Source organism: Tachyglossus aculeatus, chromosome 3, assembly GCF_015852505.1.
Source record: "Tachyglossus aculeatus isolate mTacAcu1 chromosome 3, mTacAcu1.pri, whole genome shotgun sequence".
Classification (NCBI taxonomy): Eukaryota; Metazoa; Chordata; class Mammalia; order Monotremata; family Tachyglossidae; genus Tachyglossus; species Tachyglossus aculeatus.
This window is the reverse complement of record NC_052068.1, coordinates 76,543,730-76,559,775: the sequence shown is the minus strand read 5'-3', so window position 1 is coordinate 76,559,775 and position 16,046 is coordinate 76,543,730. Positions and strand designations below refer to the sequence as shown.

At 42.8% G+C, this 16,046-nt stretch overlaps 1 non-coding gene across 1 annotated transcript; it reads right to left on the bottom strand.

Annotated features, from left to right (window-relative positions):
• Nucleotides 1–4,249: 4,249 nt before the first annotated feature.
• LOC119926191 lies at nucleotides 4,250–4,386 on the bottom strand. Its single transcript, XR_005450087.1, has one exon. It is a non-coding gene; the product is annotated as a small nucleolar RNA SNORA7 (small nucleolar RNA).
• Nucleotides 4,387–16,046: the final 11,660 nt, after the last annotated feature.

Below are 16,046 nucleotides of genomic sequence, written 5' to 3'. Positions count from 1 at the left end.
AATATGTACAAACATATATACAGGTGCTGTGGGGAAGGGAAGGAGGTAAGATGCAGGGGATGGAGGGGGGACAGGGGGAGAGGAAGGAAGGGGCTCATTATTATTATTTATTTATTAATTATTATTATTATTATCATTATTTGTCCTCTGTCAAATATCAGGTCTTTCTTTGCTGCTTTCCAGCTTGCACTCTTCACTATCTTTCAAGTTCACCTTCTATCTTTACCATGCTCTCCTCTCCCACTTCCCAACCCTTGGCATGTGGAATGCCTTTTTCCTCATATCCGTCATCCTCACAATCAATCAATCATATTTATTAAGCATTTACTATGTGCAGAGTGTAAGCACTTGAGAAAGTGCAATATAATTGAGTTGGTAGACATGATCCCTGCCCACAAGGAGCTTCCGGCTTGTAGGGGGAAACTGATGTTAAAATACATTACAGATAGCTCTTCTCATCCCCAAAGCCCACCCCCATCAGTCAGCCTTCTGTGATTTATTCACAGCCATGCAACAGCAATTAGCATTTTATTCCTATCCTCAGCACTTTTTGTACGTATGTATGGAGAAGCAGCATTCATTCATTCATTCAATTGTATTTATTGAGTGATTCCTGTGTGCAGAGCACTGTACTAAGTGCTTGGGAAGTTCAAGTTGGCAACATATAGAGACGGTCCCTATCCAACAGCAGGCTCACAGTCTGGTCTGGGAGTCAGAGGACTTGAGTTCTAATTCTGGCTCTGCCATGTGTCTGTCGTGTCTGTTACGTGACTTTGAGCAGGTCATTTAACTTCTCTGGTTTGTGCCTCATTGTCCTCATCTGCACAGTGGGTTTTCAATACTTGTTCTACCTCCTCCTTAAGAAACTGTGAGCCTCATTTGGGATCTGATTATCTTGTATCTACCCCTTGGAGTCAGAAGGCCCTGGATTCTAATCCCCTTTCTGCCATATGTCTGCCTTCTGATTTTAGGAAAGTCACTTCTCTTCTCTGGGCCTCAGTTACCTCAACTGTAAAATGGGGATTAAGAGTGTGTCCAGCCTGTACCTACTCCAGCGCTTAGAACAGTGCTAAGCACATAGTAAGCATTTAACAAGTGCCATAATTATTATTATTACCCCAGTGCTTAGTATAGAACTTGGCACCTAGGAAGCACTTAACAAATACCTCAATTATTACAATCATTATGTATAGCTATTTGAATGTTGTCTTTCATCCTGGTCTAGATGTACAACTTTTCTAGAATTATTCCTCTTCCTATACCCTCTGTAAATTATGGATATCTGTTTCTCCCATTGGATTGTAAGTTTTTTGAGAACAGGGAACATGAACCTTGCTTCTGCTGCAGTTTTCCAAGCATTTAGTGTGAAGTTCTGCACTAAATATGCACTCATAGCATAGCATGATCTGGGATTATCCCTAAAGAACTAGTCTCTCTGGGGTGCTGCTAAATAAAGGTTTTGCCCTGGAGCAACTTGGATCCATGACTAGGACGGCAGGCTTCTCTCTAAGCGAGAGCAGGGGAAAAGTCTCAGTCTCTTTTGCAGGCTCCTCCTCCCCCTCCCATCCTCTTACTGTGGGGGTTCCCCAAGGTTCAGTGCTTGGTCCCCTTCTGTTCTCAATCTACACTCACTCCCTTGGTGACCTCATTCGCTCCCATGGCTTCAACTATCATCTCTACGCTGATGACACCCAGATCTACATCTCTGCCCCTGCTCTCTCCCCCTCCCTCCAGGCTCGCATCTCCTCCTGCCTTCAGGACATCTCCATCTGGATGTCCGCCCGCCACCTAAAGCTCAACATGTCGAAGACTGAGCTCCTTGTCTTCCCTCCCAAACCTTGTCCTCTCCCTGACTTTCCCATCTCTGTTGACGGCACTACCATCCTTCCCGTCTCACAAGCCCGCAACCTTGGTGTCATCCTCGACTCCGCTCTCTCATTCACCCCTCACATCCAAGCCATCACCAAAACCTGCCGGTCTCAGCTCCGCAACATTGCCAAGATCCGCCCTTTCCTCTCCATCCAAACCGCTACCCTGCTCATTCAAGCTCTCATCCTATCCCGTCTGGACTACTGCACTAGCCTTCTCTCTGATCTCCCATCCTCGTGTCTCTCTCCACTTCAATCCATACTTCATGCTGCTGCCCGGATTATCTTTGTCCAGAAACGCTCTGGACATATCACTCCCCTCCTCAAAAACCTCCAGTGGCTACCGATCAATCTGCGCATCAGTCAGAAACTCCTCACCCTGGGCTTCAAGGCTGTCCATCACCTCGCCCCCTCCTCCCTCACCTCCCTTCTCTCCTTCTACTGCCCAGCCCGCACCCTCCGCTCCTCCACCACTAATCTCCTCACTGTACCTCGCTCTCGCCTGTCCCGCCATCGACCCCCGGCCCACGTCATCCCCCGGGCCTGGAATGCCCTCCCTCTGCCCATCCGCCAAGCTAGCTCTCTTCCTCCCTTCAAGGCCCTGCTGAGAGCTCACCTCCTCCAGGAGGCCTTCCCAGACTGAGCCCCTTCTTTCCTCTCCCCCTCGTCCCCCTCTCCATCCCCCCGTCTTACCTCCTTCCCTTCCCCACAGCACCTGTATATATGTATATATGGTTGTACATATTTATTACTCTATTTATTTATTTTACTTGTACATTTCTATCCTACTTATTTTATTTTGTTGGTATGTTTGGTTCTGTTCTCTGTCTCCCCCTTTTAGACTGTGAGCCCACTGTTGGGTAGGGACTGTCTCTATGTGATGCCAATTTGTACTTCCCAAGCGCTTAGTACAGTGCTCTGTACATAGTAAGCGCTCAATAAATACGATTGATTGATTGATTGAAAAAAGTTACCTTTGCTTTGGAAAAGACATTCCATCAACTACACTCACTCATTCATGAAATACTTATTGAGCTGAGCCCTAGTGTTGGCCCAGTGGAATGATAATAATAACTGTGATATTTGTTAAGCACTTAGGATATGCCAAGCACTGTACTAAGCTCTGGGGGTGGATACAAGCATATTGGGTTGGACACATTTAGGCCTCACAGTCTCAAATCCCCATTTTACAGATGATAGAACTGAAGCCCAGAGAAGTGAAGTGACTTGCCTAAGGTCACACAGCAGACACGTGGCAGAGCCGGGATTAGAACATATGACCTTCTGACCACCAATCAATCGTATTTATTGAGCATTTACTGTGTGCAGAGCACTGTACTAAGCGCTTGGGAAGTACAAGTTGGCAACACATAGAGACAGTCCCTACCCAACAGCGGGCTCACACCACTGTGCCATCTAGGAAGCTGAAGACCTGTGTTCTAGATTTGATTCTGCCTGTATTTAGCTAATGTGGGCCAAGACAGCACAGTAGGCTTGTATTCTCCCAAGCGCTTAGTACAGTCAGCACTCTTATTGATTGATAGATACGCTTCGCAGAGTGCTGGTGTGACGGATGAGTCTCAGGACTGAGGCCCTGCACGTGGCATGGATTAGAATGCCTGGTGTTTGTGCAGTGCTATTGGCACTCTTTAGTCTCTACCCATCATGATCTCAGACATGGAGAGCAGTGAATGCCCAGGCAGGCACATTTTGGGCAGAGAATGTCTGTTGTTATATTGTGCTCTTCCATTCACTTAGTACAATGTTCTGCACACAGTAAGTGCTCGATGAATACAACTGACTGATGTTGTGACGTATCAGAAATCTGTGCTCACGCTTCCCAGCTGCAGGCAGAACTGGAATTGATAATAATGATAATGATATTTCAGTTCTTACTCTGTACCAAAAGCTGGGGTAGATACAAGATAATATGATTGGACACATTGGGTTCACATTCTAGGTAGGAGGGAGGACAGGTATCACCAGTTCTGATTCCCATCGAAGTGGTCCTATTCCAGTCTACCAACGGGGCCAGTTTAGTTAGTAATGAAAGAACAGTGAAAGCAAAAAGAATAAAATGGCTCTAACTGGTGGATGAATGTGAGCGTAATGTGACTTGTTTTCCCCCTATCAGTGTCTTCCCCCCCCCCCACTTTCCTGTCTTGTCTTATGCTGTTCAGTCGTCTCCGACCCATAGCGACACCACAGACACGTCTGTCCCAGAATGCCCCACCTCCATCTGCAAATGTTCTGGTAGTGCATCCATAGTGTTTTCCTGGTAAAAATACAGAAGTGGTTTACCATTGCCTCCTTCCGCTCAGTAAACTTGTCTCTGCCCTCGACTCTCCCATGCCGCTGCTGCCCGGCACAGGGGACTCTTGACTTGTAGCAAGTCACCTTCCACTCACAAGCCACTGGCCAAGCTAGGAATGGAATGGGTATGCCTCGCTTGACTCTCCCTCTCATAGTCGAGACCGGTAGAGTACTGGAAACTCTCCAGGTGCAACCTTGAGAGGGCTTTTTCTCCTGAAATTGTTGCAATTTGCTGACCTAAGGAATAGGTCTCATGTCTTGTAGCCTACATGAGATATGAAGGCTTTGGTGGTTATGGTTTGAAAATGTGCAGTTGATGAAACAGTTTCATATCATCTGTGCAGCAGCTAGATGGCACCACCAGCTATAATATTTGCTTTTAAAAAATTCAGCTCTAATCTTCTCCTAGTTATTTCTTGCCACAGTTACCTTAGGTGATAGTTTGGTAGGTAAAAATGAGGGATATTTTATGTTGCAGTGTTGAGACACTCTGGGCCTCAGTAAATGGCACTTGTTTATTTTCTTTAGTTGAATCATTGCTTGGAATTTCATTTTGATGAAAGTTTCATTCTCTTGCTGACAGAGCATCCTAGACATCTAGGGGAAGGTACAGAGGGCAGTGATGAAGCAAGTGTGTGAGAAAATTAGACTAGGTCCAACATGCATTCTTTCTTTCTCTTTTAAAGGCAGAATGCCTGGAGACATGGCTTTTCCTGGAAAAAGTCTTTACAAGAGCCTAACTTAGCCTGTGTCTCCTAGTGGGTAGAGAGCATGGCTTGCAGGAAGCTAGGATCCTAATCTGAGCACTTCCCCTGACTTGCTGTGAGACCTTAGACTAGTTTTTTTAATCTTGTTGTGTCTCCATCTTTACAATGGAGATCCTAATCCTGGGCCTCCCCTTCCCCAGAGGAATAGCAGGAGGGTCAGAAATAATGATTTAAATGGGAAGAAAGATGATAGATAAGCAGCAAAGTGGCCTAGTGGAAAGAGCACAGGACTTGGAGTCAGAGGACCTGGGTTCTAATCCTGGTTTCACCACTTTTCTGCTGGGTGACTTTGGGCAGGTCACTTAACTTCTCTGTGCCTCAGTTACCTCGCATGTAAAATGTGGATTAAGACTGTGAGCTGTATGTGGGACAGTAATGGTAACCAACCTGATTAACTTTTGGCAAATTAGCTTTAGTCAATATTAGACCACTGTGCCAGGTCTGTCACTTTTTTATAAAATTAAATTTAAGGACTTACTCTGTATATATGTATATATGTTTGTACATATTTATTACTCTATTTATTTTACTTGTACATATTTATTCTACTTTTATTTTGTTAATATGTTTTCTTTTGTTCTCTGTCTCCCCCTTCTAGACTGTGAGCCCACTGCTGGGAAGGGACCGTCTCTATATGTTGCCAATTTGTACTTCCCAAGCTCTTAGTACAGTGCTCTGCACACAGTAAGCGCTCAATAAATATGAATGAATGAATGCCAGGCAGTGTACTAAGCACTGGGGTTAATCAATTTGGATACAGTCCCTGTCTCACATGGGGCTCACAGTCTTAATTCCCATTTTTCAGATGAGGTGACGGAGACTCAAAGAAGTGAAATGACTTGCCCAAGGTCACACAAGCTGCTTCTAGGTCTCTTTCTCCCAGTATTCTATTCAGCTCTTGAATTCCAATCTTGGTCTACCATTGCACTTACTGTCTTGCTCCAATCTGGAGATCTGCGGAGCGAGGGATCTGGGCAAATTGCTCAACGAGTCTTGTTGTTGAGTGAAACGGGGGCCAGTGGGACGGAGGTGAAGAATACAGAGAGGAAAAATGCTGAGAAACCAGGAGAGCTTCGGCATTGGATCGTGTCTGGATGAGAGTTTGGGGGCGGCTGGGTGAGTCCCCGGTCCCAGAGCTGTGTGTCCTGGAACAAACTGAGGGTCAGGTCATAGCCAAAGCAAAGAGCATGAAGCAGCTGGCTGGGAGAGGCTAATGATTGAGGCAGCTAGGGGGAACTGGGCATTCTGACTAGGCCAGCGGAGAGGGGCCGTGCGCTTCCCCAAGAATGATGTCCCTTGGCCAGGCAGTGACTGAAGTCAGCAGGGCTACAGTTCAACCTGGATATCCAATCGGCTTGGAATGAAGCTCTTCCCCCAAACCAGAGCCCCACTGCGTTTAATGACATTCAAAAACGAAATGAAACCATGTCTGCAAAATACCTATTATGCAAATATGTTGGCTGTTAAAATGGTATTGTGAGCACTGAAAAAATGAAGACAGCGAACTTCACAAAATAAATGGCGTCTCCTTGAGAATCCCCACTATGTTCTCGAGAGACAATTCAGTAATACCAGCACTAGCTTGGCGTTGTGCTGGTGCTGAAAGTGGGGGAGGCGAGCTTATTCTAAAACACCTTGTCAGTGAGGTCAAAGCTTTTCACTTCATAAGCCCTAATACGTTTTTCATGTGAGCAAGGTTTAGGTCAGACATTGGCTTCTGGAAAATGAAATGTGACTTGGATTGGGTGTGCTTCCGTAATGTGGAGGCTCCGGCGATTTTTGCTTTGTCACTGTCAGCAAGAGACATTCCACACTATGACCCTGTTGGTAAAATATTAAAATACCCAGGTCATGATCGGTTCAAAACTTTCAAAACCCAACTCTCTCACCCTCCAGAAGGTAAACCCCTTGAGGGCAGGGATCTTGTCTTCCTACTCTGTTGTAGCAGAGAAGTGGTGTGGCTCAGTGGAAAGAGCCCAGGCTTGGGAGTCAGAGGTCATGGGTTCTAATCCTGGCTCCACCACTTGTCAGCTGTGTGACTTTGGGCAAGTCATGTAACTTCTCTGAGCCTCAGTTACTGTAAAATGGGGATTAAGACTGTGAGCCCCATGTGGGATAACCTGATCACCTTGTATCTACACCAGCATTTAGAACAGTGCTTTGCACACAGTAAGTGCTTAACAAGTACCATTATTGTTATTATTATTACTCTGGCTGTGCTTAGTACATTTCTCTGCACGTAGTAAGCGCTCAATGCCATTGATTTAATCATACCTCCTTGGATTTGTGGCACATAATTTGTCCTAATCTTATTCTCATGACTACCTCAGCACATAGTGCACGGCTTGGCACCTAGTAAATGCTTAATGAATTATATTATAATTGCTATTATTCCACTGGAAGGCGGTATTTCCAGTTCGGCTTTTCTCCTGAGGACACCCACATCCAGCTTTGATATGACTCTGCTAGTAATTAAATATCATGGGTTCTACTGATCAAACGTATGTGGCAACTAATCCATCAGAATGATGGGATCATTTTAGGAGAAGCTTCTCTGCACCAAATTCAAAGTTCCGAGGCATCACTTGAAAGGCTTGGGGAATGATGACAGTAGGTAACCCCGAGCAGATGGAGGGTTGAGGGTGATTAGTATCCTAGTTACAAAGAAAAGACTAAAATAACCATTGACAGATGGATCCTGGCTCCTTTGGAGAACATGGCTACAATTATTTATAATAATGATGGCATTTATTAAGCGCTTACTATGTGCAAAGCACTGTTCTAAGCGCTGGCACTGTTCTAAGCGCTGGAGCATTTATCCTGCATGAGACTCCAGAGAAGGACCGTGGGAAATGGGAAAGAGTTGAAAGTTGGAAGGAACAAAACAAATAAATTGTATTTAGTACCTACTATGTGCAGAGCCCTCGCTGTATGAGTGCTTTCGCAATCAGTGGTACTTATTGAGCGCTACTGTGTGTGGGGAACTGTACTAAGCATATGAAAGACTACAGTACAACAGAGTTGGTAGACCCATTCTCTGTCCACAATGAGTTTGCAGCTTAGAAGTAAACGATATAATGTCCACCTTAAGGAATTTTGTCCTCTTTGATAAAAGAGGAAGACTGTTACCTTCATTTGCATAAACAGAGAAATTTTTAGAGTAACAGGGCTGGCAACTCAAGTATTCCTCATTGATTTTACCCTAAATTAATCATTTTTGACTGAGTGCTATCACAATTGCGCTCTCTTGGGTAAGGAAATTTCTCCTAGGAGTTTTAGCTTGTTTGTCCCTGACAGCTTCACTTTCAAAGCCAGTGATCCTTTATGCTGGGTTCCCTTTCCATTAAATCAGTCAATGGAATTTGAGCTCCTACCCTGTGCAGAGCACTGTACTGCACATCTGGGAGAGTGAAATAAAAGTAAGAGGGTGGAAAAAAGATTCTTGACCTCAGAGAGTTTTCAGTAGTAGATGAGTGGATCAGCGTCCACTGTTTGGTCAGTTCTAGCAAGGAAGGCATCCTCAGTCACTGAAAAATACAAATGGAAAATGACTATAGCCTTTTTGCAACATGATTAAATTAACAATGGTTCTCATCCCCTGGTTGATGAGACACTCAATCTGTTGAAGCCCTGCCATTCCAATTCCTCTAATCCATCAAATGTTTATAGAGTTAAGTAAAGGGAGGGATGGAGAAAACGTCAAATGGCTAAAGAATGGAATAAAACCAACCCCAGGCTGTCAACTGAAAGTCAAAAGCTGTAACGCAAACCCGGCCCTGATGCGACTGTTCTACGAGACTGGAGAGACTCCATCCTGCTACTGTTTTACAAGAAAGGCAATAAAGCCAAATGGGGAAACCACAGCAGTGCATTCTCTCTCCGGGATCACTGGGAAACTATGTGCCGTAAGGTTACCAAAATGCTTCCAGACCATCAGGAGAAAAACATCTGGGTTGGGATCACTGGACAGCAAACTTGTCTCTAGATTGTAAGCTCGTCTTTAGACTATAAGCTTGTGGGCAGGGAATGTGTCTGTTTATTGCTATATTGTACTCCATCAAACGTTTTGTACAATGCTTTGTAGACAGTAAGCGCTCAAATATTATTGAATGGATGAACCACTATAGAGCAAGAAGCACATAAGGGAGCCACTGTTTCTTGGGGACAACCTCCTTCCTCTATAGGTAAATGTTGGCCATTTTAGGGCTAGATGTTGGCATCTGTTTTCAGAGATAAGTGACACAGAAAGAGCCTTCCTACTATAAGGTGATATGGGAAGACTTCACTTGAATTCTTCCTTTTCTGGTGGCCCAGTCCAGATCTAGCCATATTTCATTGGATGGGGAGGTATAATGAACAGAGATTCTCCAGTTCTCTTTTGTTCACCACCAGTACTTGAAATGCACTTGGCTTAAGAGCACAGAAATCACTGGTTGAAGTTGATCTTCACAGACAACCCTCTGTGGGTGTTCTTGAAGAAGAAGTGTTCTTGAGAAGCAGCATGGCTTAGTGGAAAGAGCACAAGCTTGGGAGTCAGAGGTTGTGGGTTTTAATTCTGACTCCACCACTTGGCAGCTTGTGACCTTGGGCAAGTCACTTAACTTCTCGGTGCCTCGGTTACCTCATCTGTAAAATGGCGATTAAGGCTGTGATCCCCACGTGGGGCAACCTGATCACCTTGTATCTACCAGTGCTTAGAACAGTGCTTGGGACATAATAAGTGCTTAACAAGTACAGTCATTATTATTATTAAAAGTTTAATGGGTAATCGTGGCATCCTTCAGGTAGCATTTAGAATAACCCCACTAGTTGGGTTGATAGTCCATGAAGAGCTGTAACAAGTCCAAATATTCACCTTAGTTCAAACATTAATAGGTAACACAGATAATAACAATGTCCCAGAAATCTTGCCTGGAAGATTGGATTACAATAAGACAGAGGAATATAAGGAGAAGCAGCACGGTCTTGTGAAGAGCACAGGCCTAGGAGTCGGAGACCTGGGTTCTAATCCTGACTCTGCCAATTGCTTACTTTGTGACTTTGGGCATGTCACTTAACTTCTCTGTACCTCCATTTCCTCAATTATAAAGTGGGGATTAAATACCTGTTTGCCTTCCTACTTAGACTGTGAGTCCTATGCAGGACAGGAATTATGTTCAACCTGATTAACTTGAGCCTAACCTAAAGCTTAGAATTGTGTTTGACTCATACTGCTTAACAAATACCATTTTTAAAAAGGTACCTTTTCCCAAGAGCCAATGTCTGACTCAGGAAAAACTAAGCTTTCTTTTGACACTATTTAAAAAAGCCATTATAAACCTCAGAAGACTGAACTAACTACAGTGATAGTCATGATGCTGATGATATTCAAGGAAATTGAAGTTGGGGATCTGAGCTTCCTTGAGGATTTGATAGTCACTTAACTTTTCTGTGCCTCCATTTCCTCAAATGTAAAATGGGGATTAAATACTTTTTCTCCCTCCTACTTAGACTGTGAGCCCCATGAAGGACAGGGACTATGTCTGACCTGATTAACTTTTATATCATCATCATCAATCGTATTTATTGAGCACTTACTATGTGCAGAGCACTGTATTAAGTGCTTGGGAAGTACAAATTGGCAACATATAGAGACAGTCCCTACCCAACAGTGGGCTCACAGTCTAAAAGGGGGAGACAGAGAACAAAACCAAACTTACTAACAAAATAAAATAAATAGAATAGATATGTACAAGTAAAATAAATAAATAAGTAGAGTAGTAAATATGTACAAACATATATATATATATATACAGGTGTTGTGGGGAAGGGAAGGAGGTAAGATGGGGGGATGGAGAGGGGGACGAGGGGAGAGGAAGGAAGGGGCTCAGTCTGGGAAGGCCTCCTAATGCCCCATATGCCCCAGTGCTTAGACCGCTGTTTAACACATACTGCTTAGCAAATACTGTAAAAAAGGTACTTTTTTCCCATGAGTCACTGATGCAGAAAAAAAACTATGATTTCTTTTAACACTATAAAAAAAGCCATAGCTCAGACGACTGAACTAACTACAGCAATAATCCAGATGCAGCTGAAAGTTAAGGATGCTGTAGGCCGTAATCTGAGTTTCTTTTAAGTCAGATAATGGGCAGGGAATGAGTCTATCAGCTGTTATATCATATTCTCCCAATCGCTTTATGCAGCGCTCTTACAGCAGCTCAATAAGTATGATTGGTTAATAGTGCAACTGTGGCCTCCAAATAGGAAAATTCCAGCCTATATCTCTGAACTCAGAGTGGGAACTTCTAGCTCAGCTTCATTTCCATATACAGTAGAGCACTGATCCGTCATTACTTGTCAAAGCTGTTCTGTCTGTCCTTCTTGGCTAATAAGTGGCAGCTGCCCCTGAGGAAGGGGGCTCAGTCATACCAGGCTTTCATTTGCTTGGGCCGTCTCCCGTTACCAAATGTAACAATTATCCAGATATTTCAGGGAAAATTTCATCATTATTAAAAGTGTCTGGGTGGTGGTGATGACATTTAAACAGGGGCAAGGGCTTATTATGATTATCTTATATCTATCTCTATGATTAGCCCAGTGGTTAGCACATTAAACACTTAATAGATATCAAAATCATTATTTTTCCAGATGATGGTCAGAAGTCTTGGCGCTATACAGTAAGCGAAGCTACATCCACAGAGTGGAGATGATGAGAATTAATCTGGAAAACTTCATAAATTGGAAAAACCCTATTACAGTGTATCAAGATATCTTCTGTTAACTGAGTAATGTTAAGGGTCATGTTGATGATGATTAAAATGGCAATTTAATAGGGACACATTTTGGCTAAATGTTATAGTAGCACATTAGTTTGCTATCATAAAAAATGACTAGAGGAAACTCTGTTCAAAATCTGATGGTTTTCTTTTTTAAATGGTATTTGTTAAGTGTTTACTACATGCCAGGCACTGTTCTAAGCAGTGGGGTAGATACAGTAATCCGGTTGGACCCAATACCTTTCCCACATGGGGCTCACAGTCTTAATCCCCATTATACAGATGTGGGAACTGAGGCACAGATAAGTAACTTGCCGAAGGTCACACAGCAGAGAAGTGGCAGAGCGGATATTAGAAATCAAGTCCTTCTGACTCCCAAGTCTGTGCTTTAACCACTAGGTCACACTGCTCCTTTCCCCACCCCTCTTTTCTTGTCTTTTTCAAAATTCTTTTGTGCACAATTGCTTTCAATAAGGCAGGATATTAAATTGCAAATATAGGTAGATTAAAAAATGAAATCATTAAGAGGTGGCTGGAGGAGACTAAAACATGTTTTACTTAATGAAAGAAATTCAACTATTAAACCAGAGAAAAGACCTAAGGGAACACCTGAGAACAAGACAAAAGAGGTGCTTACTTGAAAACCCAACCTGAATTTGAGGGTTAGGGAATTGTATCAATCAGAGTTTTACTTTAACCTGGAGAGGGCAGGCAGAATCCATCAGGAGTAGTAGCAATTGGCCTGAGGGCCAATTAAATTACCAATTACCACTAAAGAAGTTGAGAAGCACATCTAATGATGTGCCCTTTGAAAAGAAACAGTGTAGCCTAGAGTTTAGAGCACTGGCGTGGGAGTCAGAAGGACCTGGGCTCTCATCCTGGCTCTGCCACTTGTCTACTGTATGACTTGGGGCATATCACGTCACTTTTCTATGCCTCATTTACCTCATCTGTGAAATGGGAAGCAGCGTGGCTCAGTGGAAAGAGCACTGGCTTTGGAGTCAAAAGTCATGGCTTCAAATCCCGGCTCCGCCAATTGTCAGCTGTGTGACTTTGGGCAAGTGACTTCACTTCTCTGCGCCTCAGTTACCTCATCTGTAAAATGGGAATTAAGACTGTGAGCCCCCCGTGGGACAACCTGATCACCTTGTAACCTCCCCAGTGCTTAGAGCAGTGCTTTGCACATAGTAAGTGCTTAATAAATGCCATTATTATTAAGACTGGGAGCCCCAAGTGGGACAGGGACTATGACAACCTGAATACCTTGTATCCACCCCAGAGCTTAGTACAGTGCCTGGAACATAGTAAGCACTTAACAAATATCTCACACAAAAAATGCAGTGAATAGTGGGCAGTTGGGATTCAGACAATTAGTGGTCACACCCCTAATCTCCCTACCTTCTAAGTCCTGCAGAAATCACATCTCCTCCAAGAGGCCTTTCCTGACTCTTCATTTCCCCTACCTGCCACCACCCCATCCCCTTTTCACTAATAAACTTGTATCTGTATCTCCTTAGGCACTTGATGTTCACCAAAGCACTGCTGCACATATTCTTATAATTGATCATTTCCCCTATCTGTAATTTATTTTTATGTCTGTCTCCTCCTCGAGGCTGTAATCTCCTTGTGGGCAGAGATTGTGTTTATCAACTCTTTTGCACTGTACAGATGTCTGGAAACAATTACACAGGTGATATTTTGGTGACAGATCCAGCTCTCAGCAATGGGAGGCTCTCCTTGAATCATAGTTTCAGGAAAACCAAGAAAAAGAATGTATAACCCTACCAGGGTTAGTAAAACTTTATAACTGTAAAATAATGTAATGACTGACTTGTATTAGTCTTGTAACCATAATCATGGATAACATTAACCATTAGAGGAATGTTCTTTGTACACAAAGAACAAGTACAGATTTTGCATAGGTTTTTGGGGTCAGTAATAGATTGATTCCCCATTTTCAGTGAATGCCATGTGTGTTGCTTCTCTCTGAGTAATTTTCTCCAGATTTCCCTGGATAAAAAACTAGACATGCAGGTGCACGTATGCGCACACACACACACTCACACAATTTGAAGGCTCTGTGAAACCTGTTCAACTACACAAATATATATACAAAGTAATCCTATGTGTGTCTGTGTATATCTATATCTCTATATTTATATCATCTTTGTAATCAATCAATTGTATATACTGAGAACTTACTATGAGCAGAGCACTGTACTAGGCCCTTGAGCAGAATTAGCAGACAGGTTCCCTGGACATAAGGAGCTTACAGTCTAGATGGGAGACAGACATTATATTAGTATTAATAAAGTGGTGGGCTTTAATAATATTTTAGCATTAATATTTAGTATCAATAAAGCATTATTTAATACTAATAAAGCATTAATTAATAAGTATTAATAAAGCATTATTTAGTATTAATAAAGTAGTGGGAATTGGGTGACCCTAGATTTCCTAGTGTACCTAGGAAAACACGCAGCCTGCCATTTTAATTTTAATAATAAATAATAAATTTTAATAATAAATAAATATGATTGAATGAATGACTAGGGAACCTGTCTGCTAATTCTGCCCAAGGGCCTAGTACAGTTTTCCTAGGTACACTAGGAAATCTAGGGTCACCCAATTCCCACCGATAATGGAGTTGACCTTTATTTGACTTTTAGGCCAACCTGGGCCCCTGAGCCTGCTGTGGCTCAGTGGAAAGAGCATGAGCTTTGGAGTCAGAGGTCATGGGTTCAAATCCCAGCTCCGTCACTTGTCAGCTGTGTGACTTTGGGCAAGTCACTTCACTTCTCTGTGCCTCAGTTACCTCATCTGTAAAAGGGGGATTAATATTGTGAGCCCCCCGTGGGACAACCTGATCACCTTGTAACCTCCCCAGCGCTTAGAACAGTGCTTTGCAGATAGTAAGCACTTAATAAATGCCATTATTATTATTATTATAATAGAGTGGTCTTTTTCCAGACTGAGCTCTTGTAAGTCTTCACCTAAGAATGGACAGGAACAAGCTAGGGAGATGTGTTTCTGGGTATTTGTTCACGCACATGTCCTCCATTTTAAATTTCTGGAAACTTCTGCAGGGCTCTCTTCCCTGTCTCCGTTTTGGGGAAAAAAGTGGTGTGACAGCTGTATGAAACTGTGTGTTGAACTCAGTAGTAAAAAGCTTTTGCTAATTCTCTGGGGTAGTGACATTTTCCTATGTTTCCTCTTGAGGAAGATTGCCACTATTAAAAAATCCGGTTCTGCTTTGCTGTTAGTTTTATCTTGGCTCTAAAGAGCTCTTTGTCTATTTATACTCTTAATCAGTTTATGTAGTTTTGTTTATTTAGACTTAGATACCACAGTTCTCTGTCTCCCCGTCATCAGCGTTGCTCACAATTTTTTTTTGTTGTTTAAACTTAATTGATGTCAGAGATCCAAATTTCATTCACCTTTTTGGCAGGGGATCATGGAAGTTCAGCATCTGGTTTGTCCCCTCATATAACAATGTCTACTTATTCAATAGTAATTATAACTACAGGGTCAAATGAAGTACCTGAATTTGCATTGAATGAAATAGGCTTGTATTCGACTTCAAAAAAAACAACAAAAAACCAAACAGCCCCAGAAAACTTGTCACACACACGTACCTGTCCTTGCAGTTTAGCTATAAAGCATGTTTTCACTCCATATTTTGGCTAGAACTTTATTAAGGAACGTTCCTTTGGCAAAGTGAGCCATTTGGGATCAGGAGTCCCGTTACTGGAAGAAATTGTGCAAATATAGTGTTGAAACAGGTGAGTACAAGAGGGCAAGTTTTCCTTAAGCGAGGGCTTCCAAGAATGCTCCCTTTGTGTGGTGGGACAACCAGGTGTACTGCTCATTCCTACCCTCCTTACTTTCCCCGAGTGTACTGACATCACTAAGAAACCAAAGCATCAGCTATCCACATTACTCAGCTCACCCCACAATCATCAATTTTTTTCATGGAATATCCAACTCAAAGGGTTAGCCTAAATTGAGGCTTTTCCCTGTTTTTTTTTTTTAAATCCAATTTAATTTTTTAGGCTCCCAGACCCTGATGGAAGCGGATCAAAAAATATATACCAAAACACTAGAAATGAGCAATACATTTTAGAATAATACTATTGAGCCTGATTTTCCCTAGACATGTAAATTTAGATCTCTCACCCCCTTTCCTCTCTCCTCCTCTAGAGCCCTGGAAAAGAACAGTCTTGCCGTGCTTCCCTTCTAGACTGTAAGCTCACTGTGGGCAGGGAATACGTCTGCCAACTCTGTTTAAGCACTTAGTACGGTACTCTGCACACAGTAAGAACTTGATAAATATGATTGATTTT